This window comes from Scyliorhinus canicula, chromosome 12 (genome assembly GCF_902713615.1).
Source record: "Scyliorhinus canicula chromosome 12, sScyCan1.1, whole genome shotgun sequence".
NCBI classification, from domain to species: Eukaryota; Metazoa; Chordata; class Chondrichthyes; order Carcharhiniformes; family Scyliorhinidae; genus Scyliorhinus; species Scyliorhinus canicula.
In genome coordinates, this window is record NC_052157.1 from 58,948,058 (window position 1) to 58,965,178 (window position 17,121).

The following is a 17,121-nucleotide window of genomic DNA, read 5'->3' on the forward strand; positions in this document are numbered from 1 at the left end:
GCCCAGTAGGCGGCGTATAAATGTGTGCGCTCACCGGTGCTGCACCATTCTGGTAGCAGCTACAGGAGGCACAACATCTTTGCTCAATAAAGCCTCGATTATTCCACTACTCTCGTCTTTGTGGTAATTGATAGCGCATCAGTAGTAAACCATCTTCCTGAACTGCTGCAGTCCACATGGGTAGGTACATCCAGTGCTGTGAGTGCTAAGATTCTGCCCCAGCAACAGTGAAAAAACAGCCGATATATATCCAAATCAGGATGGTGAGCAAGTTGGAGTGGAAATTCCGGATAGTGGGGTTCCCAGGTATCTTCTGCACTTGTCCTTCTAGATGGTAGTGGTCGTGAGCTTGGAAGATGTTGCCTAAAGGGCCTTGGTGATTAGTTGGTACACACAACGCCACTGTGCATCGGTGATGGGAAGGCATAAGGTGGTAGGTGGAGTGTTGATCAAGCAGGACTGGTTTTTCCTGGTTGGTGTTGAGCTTCTTGAGTGTTGTTGGACTGTATTCATCCAGCTAAGTGGAGAGTATTCCATCACACCCTTGACTTGTGCTTTGCAGATGGCGGATAGGCTTTGCGGAGTCAGGAGTTATCTCTGCACAATTTCCGCTATCTGCCCTGCTCTCGCATCAACAGATTTTTGTCTGGTCCAGTTCAGATTCTGGCCAGTGGTGAACGCTCCCCCCACCCCCAAAGACGTTGATGGTTTTGGAAGGATATATTAGCAACAACAGATTATTCCTTCCATTTCATGTGGAGCGGACCCTGTGGATTGGAGGTTAGAAAATGTAATCCTGTTGTTCAAGGGCAGAAGGATAGGGGGAAACTGGAAAACTGGAGGCCAGTTCGTTGGACATCACTCATCACAGAAATGCTGCAATTTATTATAGAGGATGTGGTGACAGGTCCGTGAGAGAACCGTAATCGGCAGAGCTGGACTCCAAAAGGAAACTGTGGTTGTGAATCAAGTCTGAGGTTTCTGAGGGTTGCCGTCAGCAGAGTCAATCGAGGGTAAACCCAGTGGATGTGGTCTTTGTCTTTTCAGAGGTTGTCCACAGAACACCACAGGAAAGTTTAGAGCTCAGGGTTTGGGGATGGGTTAACGGACAGGAAACTGAGCAGGAATAAACAAGACATTTTCAGGGTTGGCGGACTGTGACGGGTGGAGTGCCTGTGGAACTTCAATTTTTTTTACAATCAATTATATTAACAACTTGGATGAGAGGACCTGTACAACTGGGGTGGAGGGCAATTGTTTAGTGATAGTGGTCCACTAAAGGCCCAGGTTCATGCTCTGGGGGCACAGGTTCAGATCCCACCACAGCAGCTGGTAAAATTTAAATTCAATCAATTTATTTTTATTTATTCATGGAATGTGGCCGTCGCTGGCTGGCACAGCATTGACTGCTCATCCCTAATTGCCCTTGAACTGAGATTCCTGCTCGGAGGGCAGTTTAGAATCAACCACATTGTTGTGTGGGTCTGGAGATACATGTAGGCCAGACCGAGTAAGGCAAGCAGGATTTCCTCCCTAAAGGAACATAGGAACACGTGTAGGACCTTCAGCCCCTCAAGCCTGCTCCGCCATTCAATGAGGTCAAGGCTGACCTGTGGTCGAACTCTGCATCCCTTAATATCTTTGCTTAAGAAAAATCTTTCTAGCTCAGCTTTAAAATTAACAATTCATCTCGCATCAATTGCTGTCTGCGGGAGAGAGTTCCAAACCTCTATCACCATTTGTGTGAAGAAGTTCTTCCCAACATCTCTCCTGAACAGTCTGGACCTAATGTTTAGACTATGCCCCATCATTTTAGAATCTCCATCTTTATCTTTATCTACCCTGTCTTTCCCTGTTAATGTCTTGATCAAATCACCTCTTAACCTTCTAAATTCTAGAAAACAGGCCTAATTGGGTAATCTCTCCTCATAACTTAACCCTTGAAGTCCAGGTATATTTTTTGTAAACCTACGTTGCACTCCCTCCAAGGCCAAAATATCCTTCCTAGAACTGCTCACAGTACTCCCATGTGGGGACTAACCAGTGTTTTGTAAAGCTGCAGAATAAGGATATGTCCTTATACTCCAGTCCTCTAGATATAAAGGACAGCATTACATTAGCCTCCCTGATTACTTTCTGCACTTATGCGTGGCATTTTAAAGGTCTATGCACCTGAACCCCCAGGTCTCTTCGGACATCCACTGAATTTAGCTTCATACCATCTTGAAAGGACCCTGATCTATTCTTTTTTGGTCCAAAATGGATAACATCACACAGGCTTCCATTGAAATCCATCTGCCACAGTTTTGCCCATTCATCTATTCCATCAATATCCCTTTGGTATTTTAGGCTATCAACTGCACTGTCTACAATGCTCCCCAACTTTGTGTCATCAGCAAATTTGGATATATGACTTTTTATGCAATTATCCCCGTCGTTAATGAATAATGTGAACAATTTCGGCTCTAACACAGATTCCTGTGGGACACCATTAGTCGCATCCTGCCAATTAAGAGTACGTACCCAATGGCCCCATTCTCTGTCACCTGCCACTCAACCACTTTTGCAGCTTTGTGAATAATTTGGCCTCAATTCCGTGGGCTTCTGTCACAGTCAACAGTCTCTTATGTAGGACTTTATCATTAATGAATCAGATGGGTATTTACAACAATCGAAAATGATATTGACAGACTTCTAATTTCCCAGAGTTTTCAAGAAATTCAAATTCCGCCACCCGCTGTTTTGGGATTCAAACCCAGATAACATTCTCAAATTATAAAGCTAGTCTCGGTAATGCCGGCTGCAAAACTATCAGTTGCTGTTAAAACCCCATCTTGTTCACTAATGTCCTTTAGGGAAGGAAATCTGCCACCTTTACCTGGTCTGATTGACATGTGACTCCTGACCCACAGCGAAATGATTGTCCCTTACTTGCCCCTCTGGAACGGCCAAGCGAGATGCTCAGTTGCACCAAACCGTTACCAGGTGGACTGCAGCAGTTCGGGAAGGCAGCTCGCCACCACCTTATCAAGAGGAATTAGGGATGGACAATAAAAATGGCAGCTTGTCCAGTGAGTCCCACCCCCGTAAAACACTGAGGAAAAAAAACGACACGAGTCATCGTTAGTGCTCCTTGCAGTGAAGAGTGATGTGCCGTAGGGGGAGGTGAGGGCTGGGGGTACACATGGAGACTGTGGATGGGACTGGGGAGGGAGGAAAGGAACCTAGGAATGGGTGGGGGGATGGGGGTTGCAGATGGGTGGGAGAGGGCGTGTGGGATGGCAATGGAGCCTGCAGATGTGGGTGAAGTGGGGTGGGGGGGTATACAGTCCAGCCCATAGCAGAGACTTACATTGACACAGAAGAGAGTGGTCATCCTGTGCAGGTAGTTGGGATTGCTGGACATGGCAAGAACTTTGGGTAAGATGGTGTTCTGGGCCCAAACCTTACCGAACTTCTGGGTGAGCTTCTTCAGGTTGTTGGTGGCCGCCTCGCGAACGGCAAAGACTGAAGGCAGCAGGGAGAAAAGGACAGAGTCACAAACTCGGACTGCAAAGATCGCAACCCAGAACCCACGTATCACCCCTCCATATCGCACTCTCATCAGCACAGCCCCTCACCCAGCGTTAGTCCTTTGTAATAATAACAGCACCAGACAAGGTAACTGAGTTCTAATGCCCCACTTAATTTCTTATACGCCTGCTCAGTGCCAGTGTTCCTGTTCCACACTATCCTCCTCCCCACCCCACTTCTTCATCTCCCTCCCCACCACCATATCCTTCTATTCCTCTCTCCCTCATGTGTTAATCCAGCTTTCCCCTTAAATACATCAACATATTCACTTCAACTACTCCGGGTCCCACATTTTCTCCACTTCCTGTGGAAGCAAATTCTACATTCTCCCTACTCCCACCGGGAACGAATCCCACATTCTCCAGGCTTTCTGTGGAAGCGTATTCTACATTCTCCCTACTCTTTCCGGGAGCGAGTTCCACATCCTCTCCACTCCCTGTAGGAGCGAGTTTCACATCCTCCCCACTCCCTGTGGGAGCGAGTTTCACATTCTCCCCATTCCCTGTGGGAACGAGTTTCACATCCTCACCACTCCCTGTGGGAGCGAGTTTCACATTCTCCCCATTCCCTGTGGGAGCGAGTTCCACATTCTCCCCACTCCCTGTGGGAGCGAGTTCCACATTCTCCCCACTCCCTGCGGGAGCGGGTTCCACATTCTCCCCACTCCCTGTGGGAGCGGGTCCCACATTCACCCCACTCCCTGTGGGAGCGAGTTTCACATTCTCCCCATTCCCTGTGGGAACGAGTTTCACATCCTCACCACTCCCTGTGGGAGCGAGTTTCACATTCTCCCCACTCCCTGTGGGAGCGAGTTCCACATTCTCCCCACTCCCTGTGGGAGCGGGTTCCACATTCTCCCCACTCCCTGTGGGAGCGGGTCCCACATTCACCCCACTCCCTGTGGGAGCGAGTTTCACATTCTCCCCATTCCCTGTGGGAACGAGTTTCACATCCTCACCACTCCCTGTGGGAGCGAGTTTCACATTCTCCCCACTCCCTGTGGGAGCGAGTTCCACATTCTCCCCACTCCCTGTGGGAGCGGGTTCCACATTCTCCCCACTCCCTGTGGGAGCGGGTCCCACATTCACCCCACTCCCTGTGGGAGCGGGTCCCACATTCTCCCCACTCCCTGTGGGACTGGGTCCCACATTCACCCCACTCCCTGTGGGACTGGGTCTCACATTCACCCCACTCCCTGTGGGACTGGGTCCCACATTCACCCCACTCCCTGTGGGACTGGGTCCCACATTCACCCCACTCCCTGTGGGACTGGGTCCCACATTCACCCCACTCCCTGTGGGACTGGGTCCCACATTCACCCCACTCCCTGTGGGACTGGGTCCCACATTCACCCCACTCCCTGTGGGAGCGGGTCCCACATTCTCCCCACTCCCTGTGGGACTATGTCCCACATTCTTCCCACTCCCTGTGGGACTGGGTCCCACATTTTCCCCACTCCCTGTGGGAGCGAGTTCCACAATTTCCTCACTCCCTGTGGGAGCGAGTTCCACATTCTCCCCACTCCCTATGGGAGCGAGTTCCACATTCTCCCCATTCGAGTGATTTGTAGTTGAGCAGACAAAATTTGATGCAGGGAAATAGGAGGCGACTCATTTTGATAGGAAGCATATGTTGAAACATAGAAAACAGAAGCACGAGGAGGCCATTCGGCCCTTCTAGCCAGCTCCACCATTCATTATGATCATGGCTGATCATCGAGTTCAAAACCCTGATCCTGCCTTCCCCCTCATATCCCTTCATCCCTTTATCCCCAAGAGCTGTATCTAATTCTTGAAATCACTCAACGTTTTGGCCTCAACTACTTTTTGTGGTAGTGAATTCCACAGATTCACCACTCTCTGGGTGAAGAAATTTATCCTCACCTCAGTTCAAAAAGGTTTACCCCTTATCCTCAAAGTATGATCCGTAGTTCTGGACTCCTCACCATCGGTAACATTCTTTCTGAATCTCCTCTGTCTAATCCTGTTAGAATTTTATATGTTTCTATGAGATCCCCTCTCACTCTTCTAAACTCCAACATGGAGGGGCAATATAAATTCCAAAGGGGGTGATGGAGGAGCGGGTTCGGGGGTGTCTGTGCATAAATCATTGAAGCTGGCAGGACAGGTGGAGAATGCATTTAATAAAACAGACAGTAAAGAATTTTTAAAAACAAAGCAGATAGAATTCTGGGCTTTATTAATGGGGATACAGAGCACAAGAGCAAGGAGGTTGTGCTAAACTTATACAGAACACGAGTTGGACCTGAGCTGGAATATTGTGAAGGCTTTAGAGAGAGACAGAGGGTGCCAAAAAGATTCAGAATGATTCAGGGATGTTCCGTAGATAGATTGACGAAGCTGAGAATGTTCTCCAGGGAGAGAAGATCGAGAGGCAGATTTGAGAGAGGGTCTGGGAAAGAGGGGAGAGGAAGAAACCGTTACCATTGGTGGAGGGAATGGGAACCAGAATGGCACGAGAAACTTTTCCGCACAGCGAGTGGTTAGGAACAGGAATACACTGCCTGAGAGTATGGGGGAGGCAGATTCAATCGAGGATTTCAACAGGGAACTGGATCAGAATCTGAAGATGGGGGGGGGGGGGGAGCAGGGTGAGAGCAGGGTGAGAGCCAGCATAGTCACAATCGGCCGACTGACCTCCTTCTGTGCTGTAACCATTCAAGGATTACAGGAGCTTGAGTCAAAATGTCCCTCACAAGATGGCTTGCTCCTAAATTAAATTGTGCAATATATATAAACGATGATACAGTCAGTGGATAACCAGTTCCAGTCCTCACCGTGATCCACCAGCCAGGCCATGCAGATGGAGTTTAATTTTTCATTGAAGAACTCGACACCCTGTGGAGGTAATAGGAAAGCGTGTTTAAAGATGAAACTCACTCACTACATGCAGCACACACATTAAGTATCACACTCGGCATGGGTCACTACCTTTCCACTCATACTGTCACTCTCTGATGTCGAAGAGATTCAAAGCCAAGACACAGAAACACCCGTTTATGTGGCTACAGGTGCTATCAAATGTTCTTCTGTGCATCAGAACCATTCAGCCACTCCGAGTCTGTTGCACAACAGAAGGCCCACTCAGCCCCTCCTCGAGCCTGTTACAAAGTACAGGAGGAGGTCCATTTAGCCCCTTGAGCCTGTTGTACTGTAACAGGACGAGGTCCGTTCAGCCCCTTGAGCCTGTTACACGGGGATAAGAGGAGGACCATTCAGTCCCATAAGCCTGTTACATAGGAACAGGAGGAGGCCCATTCAGCCCCTCCCAGAGTCTGTTGCACGACAACAGGAGGAGCCCATTCAGCCCCCTCAAGCCTGTTGTTCAGGAGTAGGAGGAGGTCCATTCAGCCCCTCCTTAAGCCTGTTGTACAGGTACAAGACGAGGTCCATTCAGCCTGGTGAGCCTGTTACACAGGAACAGGAGGAGGCCCATTCAGCCCCCTCGAGTCTGTTGCACAGGAACAGGAGGAGGCCCATTCAGCCCCCTCGAGTCTGTTGCACAGGAACAGGAGGAGACCCAATGAGCATCTCAAGCCCGTCTCCCTGATGTCCCGAGGCCTACATTTATCCCTTTATTCATGAAGGCCCTGCATTCTCAACCTTGCCCCTCGCCTGACCTGTGGTGATCTGTAGGTTTAATCCTCAGCAGTCAGCTCTCTCCCTTAAAGGAGAAAGCAACCTCTGGTCATCTGACTATGGCGACTTTATTTTACTATATTTATTCCTCAGCCTGATTAAATCACTGATTAAATCCACCAAATGGTTGGAGTCATACCTCGCAAAAAGGAAGAAATGTATGTGATTGTTGCAGGTTGACCCTCTCAGCTCCAGGACATCACTGAAGGAGTTCCTCATTGTAGCATCCTAGGCTCAACCATCTTCCACTGTTTCATCAATGACCTTCCCTCCATCATAAAGACAGAAGTGTGGATGTATGCTGATGATATCTCCTCAGATACAGAAGCAGTCCATGCTCAAATGAAACAAGACCTGGACATTATCCAGGCTTGGGCTGATAGTGATATTTATCACACAAGTGCCAAGCAGTGACCATCTCCAACAAAAGAGAATCTATTGATCTATCTCCTCCTAACATTCAATGGCATTATCATCGATGAATCCCCCACTATCAACATCCGGGGGGTTAGAACCATGGAATTCCTCCAGTCCAGAAGGAGACCATTCGGCTCATCAAGTCTCCATCGACCCTCTGAAAACGCACCCTACCTAGGTCTACTCGCCCGCCGCAACCCTCAACCTCACCCAACCTGCACATCTCCCAACACTAAGGGACAATTAGCATGGCCTATCCGCCCAACCTGCACATCTTTGGACTGTGGGAGGAAACAGGGGCACCCGGAGGAAACTCACACAGACACGGGAGAAAGTGAAAACCTTACACAGGCACCCAAGGCTGGAATTGAAGCTGGGTCCCTGGTGAAATGTTCTCAGACCTGACATGAGATGTCAGATTTACAGGCCGACACCAAGGGCAAGAATTACCAGCGCCTGACAATGAGGAACCGTTTAACTACAATCATTAGTGGGTAAACATGTCAAGAATTTGGGAGTATTAGTGCATTATAAAGACAGTTGTATATCAAAGCATGTCTGTACTAGCTAGGAGCAGCAGTAACACCTCAGTAATGGGATACGTCTGACTAGGTGCATATTCTGCTGCCATGCCCGACTCCTTGGATCAAATCAATGAATATTTTCAAAAGAATTGTGCTAAAATGATTACCATTCTATAAAAAAGCTGTGTGTATAACTGAGGTAACAGTTTCTTGATTATGGAGTAACTTTGCCACATTCAACAGACATTGATCAGGAACTGAACTGGATTAACCATACAAAACAGTGGTGATGGGTGGCACAATGGTTAGCATAGCTGTCTCACGGCACCAAGGTCCGGGTTGGATCCCGGCCCTGGGTCACTAACTGTGTGGAGTTTGCACATTCTCCCCCGTCTGTGTGGGTCTCACCCCCACAACCCAAAAACGTGCAGGCTGGGTGGACTGGCCATGCTAAATTGCGCTTTACTTGGAAAAAAATAATTGGTACTCTAAATATACGTTTTTTAAAATACTGTGGCTTCCAGAGCAGGTCAGAGGTTGGGAATCCTGCAGCGAGTAGCTCACCTCCTGACTCATCAAAGCCTATCCATCATCTACAAGGCACAAGTCAGGAGTGTGATGGAATACTCCCCACTTGCCTGGATGAAAGCAACTCCAAAAACACTCAAGAAGCTTGACATCATCCAGGACTCCTCGCCAAGGCTCCTTTGGCAACACCTTCCAAACCCACGACCTCTGCCATCTGGAAGGACGTGGGCGGCAGATACCTGGGAGCACCACCACCTGGAGGTTCTCCTCCAAGTCACTCACCATCCTAACTTGGAAATACTTCAGTCGTTCTTTCACTGTCGCTGGGTCAAAATCCTGGAACTCCCTCCCTAACAGCACTGTGGGTGTACCTACACCACATGGACTGCTGCAGCTCAAGAAAGCGGCTCATCCCCAGCCTCTCGATGGGCAATTCTGGAAAGGCATTGAGTGCCATGAATGGATTTTAAAAATCAGATAATCTGGGTCCTTATCTCACTGTTGTTTGTGGGATCTTGCTGTGCACAAATTGACTGCCACGTTTCCTATATTACAACAGTAACCACACTTGAAAATCAGTCATTCACTGCCTGTGAAAGGCTTTGGGACGTACTGAGGTGGTGACAGGCGCGAGAAAAATGTCTTTCTAACAATGAATCGGGTCATATGCTTACCAGTTGTCCCGCTAACAGGGGCATGTACTCGATGATGGCCAATCGAACACGCCACTTGGCATCTTCAGCCAACTCGACAATGGCGGGTAGCAGGGACTGCGACAGCTGCCTGATGCCGATCACCTCATTCACACAGTCCAGGTTCGAAATGATATTCAGTCGGACCTCTGGACACTGCAAAGAGAGAGAGAGAGAGTGGGAGAGACAGAGAGAGTGAGAGACAGAGGGAGAGAGAGAGAGATAGAGAAAAAGCAAAAATGTCAGAGTGAGAATGGGAGAGAGGGGGACCGTGCAGGGAGGGAATGAGAGAGAAAACAAAACGTACAGAGAGATTGAAAGAGAGATCGCACAGGAAGTGAGTAAGTGAGAGAGAGTGAGAGAGAGCATGCAGGGAATGAGTGAGAGAAAGAGAGAGACGGTTAGGGACAGAGGGCTCAATTCAACTAAATGGGAACAAAGATCCATAGTTAGCGCGTTTAGCAGCTTGTTTACCAGCGCTCGCAGCACCAAGAAACAAATGGCTATACAGCGCAACTCACATTATATAAGGGGCCTCAGCGGGGAACGTGCGGCCTAGTCCCATTTTGTACACTGGGAAGCTCCGTTCGCCATAACACCTCAGTGCATCGAGAGAAAATGGCATCCCGATCTCCAAGGCCCCCAAAGCGACCCCCGACCCCTTACTCCCACAGCCAGGACGCACTATGGGAGGGTCCCCACCCCTCCATACTCTCCTCAACACCCACGCAGGCACCCCCAGCCCAATCGCGTGCAAAAATGCCAACCTGGCAGTGCCACCTGGACACCTTGGCAGCGCCAGCTGGGCACTACCAAGGTGCCAGGCTGGCACTGCCGAGGTGCCCAGGTGGCACCAGCCGTACCAGAGCACTACCCTGCTAATGGGGCATGCAGTTGGAGGCCTCCAAACTGCTGGGAGACCCCCATGAGTGCTGTTCCGTCTGGTCCCCATTTGTGGGGACCTGTTTTTTTTTCAAAAAATATACTTTATTCATAAAATTTATCATAAACTTTACAGAACATTTCAAATTGCCTTGACTGTACATTTCCGTCTGAGTTACATTCATTTGTCTTCAATTCAATTGGGATAACGTTACACACGTATCCTACTATAAGTTACAGTTCTTTCTTAAATATTTACATTGCTTTTGTTTCTTTCATACATTGTGGTATTGAAAAAAACCCCGGACCGAGGGGTTTTACACTGTTACCAACCCCTCGGTGTACATTTGGTGGTAAGACCTTACACAGTGGTCTTTCCCCCATTGCGCCTTGGCGGCAGCTGCCCCAAGCTTGAGTGCGTCTCTCAGCACGTAGTCCTGGACCTTGGAATGTGCCAGTCTGCAACACTCGGTCGAGGACAATTCTTTGCACTGGAAGATCAGCAAGTTTCGGGCAGACCAAAGAGCGTCTTTCACCGAGTTGATGACCTTCCAGCAGCAGTTGATATTTGTCTCGGTGTGTGTCCCTGGAAACAGTCCGTAGAGCACAGAGTCCTGTGTTACTGAGCTGCTCGGGATGAACCTTGACAGATACCACTGCATCTCACTCCAGACCTGCTTTGCAAAGGCACATTTCACAAGGAGGTGTGTGACTGTCTCATTTCCCCCACAACCACTCCAAGGGCAGCGTGCATTGATGCTGAGCCTCTGGGTGTGCATGAAGGATCTGACAGGGAGGGCCCTTCTCACCACCAGCCAAGCGAGGTCTTGGTGCTTGTTTGAAAGTTCTGGTGATGAGGCATTCTGCCAGATGGCTCTGACAGTCTGCTCAGGGAACCATCCAACGTCCTCCACAGTCTCCTTTTCTCTGAGGGTCTCGAGGACATTACGTGCTGACCACTGCTTCATTGCTTTGTGGTCAAAGGTGTTTTCCTTCAAAAAATTTTCCACGAAGGAGAGGTGGTGCGGCACGGTCCAACTACTTGGAGCGTTCCGCGGCAATGAGGCCAGGCCCATCCTTCATAACACCGGGGACAGGTAGAACCTCAGTATGTAGTGACACTTGGTGTTTGCATACCCGGGGTCTACGCACAGCTTGATGCAGTTGCACACAAAGGTGGCCATCAGGATGAGGGTGGCGTTGGGTACGTTCCTCCCTCGTTTATCTAGAGGCTTGTACATTGTGTCTCTTCGGACCCGGTCCATCTTCGGAGCGGCTGGGGCGTGCACCAAAAACTGGGAGGAACGAATTGCTAAAGCAAAACAGAAACTGGGCTGGTGGGAGCAACGCTCCCTCTCCATTGCGGGCAAAACCCTGGTCATCAGGTGTGAGGTACTCTCGGTGTTACTGTACGTGGCGCAGGTCTGGCCCATCACTCGGACCTGCACCGCAGCAGTCACCCGGGCCATCTTCAAATTCATTTGTGGGGACCTGTGCTGAGCAGTGCTCGCCCGAGGTCTCCGAGGCGAAAGGAATGAATCCCAAAGCCTCAGGTACCTCGGGAATCTGCACATTACAGTGAGATTAGCTGTCTCGCTTCAATAAGGTTTGCCAAAAAAGTGATCCCACCCACGATGGGCATGATTTACATCGCAACGTTTCACGAGATTGCATTGGATCTCGCTGGGTGTTGAGAGATGGACAGATTCCAGGAAAAGGGTCTCCTGGCTTTTATCGGCCACGGCTGTGCAGCGGCATGCTGACTTTCAGCCGCAGCGTGGCCGTTGGATCGCGCCCAGAGAGAGAAATAATGCAGAGAGGAGAGGGAGAGTGATTTGAAACACAGAGATGAAGAGAGACAGTGACAGAGAGGAAAGGAGAGACAGAGAAAGAGTGCATAGAGAGACAGTGAGACATAGAGAGAGAGAGAGAGAAAGAGTGCAGAGAGAAAGAGGATGGGAGAGAGCGTCTGCAGATGGTGAGAGAGAGATGGGAAGAGGCAGAGTGAAGAGATAGACAGTGAGAGCAAGGGTACACAAACATAAAAATATGGAGAGGGACAGTGCAACTGCAGATAGGGTTTAAGAGTCCTTCCTGTTGATTCCCTTATTTCCTCTTTATTTTTACTGTTATAATTTTGATCCATGGATGCTTAATGCATATATATCTTGAAGCAGAGCAGAAGTGAGGAATTCAAAAGTTACAAAAGAGAATACTGTGCAGCGGAACTCATTTTTTGGCACCCAAGAGATCGATGGGACTCGGTTCGATTGGTTGGCTGGTGGCCAATAAATTGGCCAAAGGGCCGTATTTTGCCTGGTAGGAGGCAGTGGTTGGATCCTGCCAAGTGGGATTGTTTTTCCAGAGAACGGCAGTCAGGAAAGAAGTTGTTCCCTCTCTTTCTCTCTTTTTTTTCTCCATAAAAGCTGTGTAGCTACTGTATTTCTGAAACTACAGAGACCTAAATGAATCTACAGTGAAACTCACTGCAGACAGAAAGCAGAAATCTCAAAACTTAAAAGCCTGGACTGAAGAACAGTGTGCTAGAAGCAACCATCTGAAACAAAGAACCTTCTCCTTTTACTTATTATATTACTGTGGTGAACCACTGTGCACCTGTATAAGAGGATGTACGGTAGGACCTGCACTACAGGTTCGCCGGTAGCCCCTGCCGGCTAGCTCCGCCCATAAGGAGCTGTATAAATATGCGTGACCTCCTCCTGATCAGCCATTTCGCCAGCTGCAGTAGGAGGCCACGCATCTGACTGTAATAAAGCCACTGTTGTATCAATCTGAGTCTTTCGTGCAATTGATCATGCATCAATTTATTAGTCATATTTTTCTACATTATGGACCTCAGGATCAAACCAGATCGCCTGCAGCTGGATCCGCACTTGCCAGACGCCAGAAAGGACTTTAATCACTGGCTGGCTTGTTTTGAGGCCTACATCAACGCTGCGACCCCCAAGTCGACAGAAGCTCAGAAGATCCAAGTTCTATACTCCAGGTTGAGCTCCAGCGTGTTCCCGTTGATTCAGGACGCACCAAGTTACGCAGAAGCAATGACACTCCTAAAAGAGAACTACGCTTAGAAGATAAACACACTCTTCGCAAGGCATGTACTCGCCACTCGCGTACAACTACCTGGTGAGTCGATCGAAGACTTCTGGCCGGCTCTTATCCCACTTGTACGGGACTGTGACTGTAAGACCGTCACGGCCACTGAACATTCCAATCTCCTCATGCGTGACGCATTCGTAACGGGGATTGCGTCGGACCCCATCCGACAACGACTGCTGGAAGGGGCCACGCTCGACCTAACGGAGACAAAAACTTTAGCGCTCTCCATGACGGTCGCATCTCGAAACGTACAAGCCTACCCCGCTCTCCACGCGGCCCACCCCTCCTGGACCCCACGAACGACCTCCGCGGCAGGGGCCCCTCCTAATCAATACGCCTGCGCCACTCGCCACACCACGCACCCTGGGGGTCCCCGCTGCTACTTCTGCGGCCAGCAGAAGCTACCCGCCAACGCTGCCCAGCCTGCACCGCCACTTGCAAATCTTGCGGTAAAAAGGGCCACTTCACAGCTGTGTGCCAGGCCCGCGCAGTCGCTGCTTTCGTGCCCGCAATCGCCCCATTCCCCCAGCCGAACTCACAATGGGCACCGCCATCTTCTCCTCCCGGGGCCACGTGCGACCAGTGGGCGCCGCAATCTTCTCCCCCCAGCTCCACGTGCAGCCCGGGGGCGCCGCCATCTTGCCCCGCTCGCGCACCATGGGCGCCACCATCTTGTTCCCAACACGTCCTCCGGACGCCGCCATTTTGTCTCCCCCACGGGACTGGAACACTGGATCCAGGTCGCCGACGCTCCCATTCTGAATCCTCGGACGACCACCCGCAGCTCACCTCGATGGCACTGGACCAGTCTCGTCCTCACAACCTGGCCACCGCTTCAACGACAGTGAAAATCAACGGCCACTCGATCTCTTGCCTGCTGGACTCCGGGAGCATCAAAAGCTTCATTCACCCAGACACAGTAAGGCGATGCTCCCTCGCGGTCCACCCCGCCAACCAACGGATCTCCTTGGCCTCCGGATCACACTCCGTCTCGATCCGAGGGTTCTGTATGGTCAATCTCACTGTCCAGGGCGTAGAATTGAGCGGTTTCCGCCTCTCTGTCCTCCCCAAATTCTGCGCTGCACTATTGTTGGGTCTGGATTTTCAGTGTAATCTCCAAAGCCTCACCCTCAAATTCGGCGGGCCCCTACCTCCACTCACCGTTTGCGGCCTCATGATCCTCAAGGTTGACCCACCCCTCCCTCTTTGCCAATCTAACTGCGGATTGAAAGCCCGTCGCCACCAGGAGCATACGGTACAGCGCCTAGGACAAGGCCTTCATCAGGTCCGAGGTCCAGCGGCTGCTTCGGGAGGGTATTATCGAGGCCAGCAATAGCCCCTGGAGAGCCCAAGTGGTAGTCGTTAAAACTGGGGAGAAATACAGAATGGTCGTAGACTCCAGCCAGACCATCAATCGGTACACGCAGCTCGACGCGTACCCCCTCCCACGCATATCTGATGTGGTCAATCAGATTGCACAGTACTGGGTCTTCTCAACAATTGACCTGAAATCCGCCTACCACCAGCTCCCCATCCGTAAATCGGACCGTCCATACACTGCCTTCGAGGCTGACGGTCGGCTCTATCAATTTCTGCGGGTTCCCTTCGGCGTCACTAATGGGGGTCTCGGTCTTCCAAAGGGAGATGGACCGAATGGTCGACTGGTACGGTCTGCGGGCCACGTTTCCGTACCTGGGCAACATCACCATCTGCGGCCATGACCAGCAGGGCTACGACACTAACCTCTCCAAATTTCTCCGCACCGCCACTCTCCTCAATCTTACATACAACAAGGAGAAGTGTGTGTTCCGCACGACCCGTCTAGCCATCCTCGGCTATGTAGTCCAAAACAGACTCCTGGGGCCCGATCCCGATCGCATGCACCCCCTCATGGAGCTTCCCCTCCCCCACTGCCCCAAGGCTCTCAAAAGCTGCCTTGGGTTCTTCTCCTATTACGCCCAGTGGGTCTCAAACTACGCGGACAAGGCCCGCCCACTCAGACAGTCCACCCAATGTCCCCTCACGGCCGAGGCACAACATGCATTCGCCCGTATTAGAGCAGACATAGCCAAGGCCGGGATGCAAGCAGTAGATGAGACACTGCCCTTTCAAGTAGAAAGCGACGCTTTAGATGTTGCCCTCGCCACCACTCTAAACCAGGCAGGCAGACCCATGGCATTCTTTTCCCGCACCCTTCATGCCTCTGAAATTCGGCACTCGTCCGTTGAAAAAGAGGCCCAGGCTATCGTTGAAGCTGTACGGCATTGGAGGCATTACCTGGCCGGCAGGAGATTCACTCTCCTCACTGACCAACGGTCGGTAGCCTTCATGTTCAACAACACGCAGCGGGGCAAGATCAAAAATGATAAAATCTTGCGGTGGAGAATCGAGCTCTCCACCTATAATTACGACATTTTGTATCGCCCTGGCAAGCTCAACGAGCCCCCAATCGCCCTCTCCGGAGGTACATGTGCCAGCGCACAAGTAGACCAACTCCGTGCCCTGCACGACAGCCTTTGTCACCCGGGGGTCACTCGATTGTACCACCTTGTCAAAGCCCGCAATCTGCCCTACTCCGTCGAGGACGTATGGACAGTCACCAGAGACTGCCAGGTCTGTGCGGAGTGCAAGCTGCACTTCTGCTAGCCAGACCGTGCGCGCCTGGTGAAAGCGTCCCGCCCCTTTGAACGCCTCAGCGTGGATTTCAAAGGGCCCCTCCCTTCCACCGACCGCAACACATATATCCTCAGAGTGATCGATGAATTCTCCCGGTTCCCCTTCGCCATCCCATGCCCCGATATGATGTCTGCCACCGTCATCAAGGCCCTCAACACCATCTTCGCTCTGTTCGGTTTCCCCGACTATATCCACAGTGACAGGGGATCCTCATTCATGAGCGATGAGCTGCGTCAGTTCCTGCTCAACAGGGGTATCGCCTCCAGCAGGACGACCAGCTACAACCCCCGGGAAACGGGCAGAGAGAGAGGGAGAAAGGGAAGGTTTGGAGGGCCGTCCAGCTGGCCCTATGGTCCAGAAACCTCCCAGCCTCTCGCTGGCAGCAGGTCCTCCCTGATGCACTACACTCCATACGGTCTCTACTGTGCACCGCCACAAAGTAACACACCCCATGAACGTGTTTTTACCTTCCCCAGGAAGTCCACATCTGGGGTGTCGCTCCTGACTTGGCTCGCAGCTCCAGGACCGGTCCTTCTACGTAGGCATGTCCGACTCCACAAGGCGGACCCCTTGGTGGACAGGGTACATTTGCTCCACGCCAACCCCCAGTATGCCTATAGAGAAATACAGCACAGAACAGGCCCTTCGGCCCACGATGTTGTGCCGAACTTTTGTCCTCGGTTAATCATAGAATTTTGGACACTAAAGGCAATTTATCATGGCCAATCCACCGAACCTGCACATCTTTGAACTGTGGGAGGAAACCGGAGCACCCGGAGGAAACCCACACACACACGGGGAGGATGTGCAGACTCCGCACAGACAGTGGCCCAAGCCGGAATCGAACCTGGGACCCTGGAGCTGTGAAGCAATTGTGCTATCCACAATGCTACCGTGCTGCCCACAATGCTACCGTGCTGCCCTTGTTCTAGGTATTCCCCCCCACCCACCCATGAAGGGGAAACATCCTCTCAGCATCCACACTGTCAAGAGAGAAAGAGGACGGGGAGAGAACCAGAGAGAAAGAGAGACAGCGGACAAAGAGGGAGA

At 50.9% G+C, this 17,121-nt stretch overlaps 1 pseudogene; it reads right to left on the reverse strand.

Annotated features, from left to right (window-relative positions):
- LOC119974831 overlaps positions 1 to 17,121 on the reverse strand; it is a 70,094-nt pseudogene that overhangs the window by 15,696 nt on the left and 37,277 nt on the right.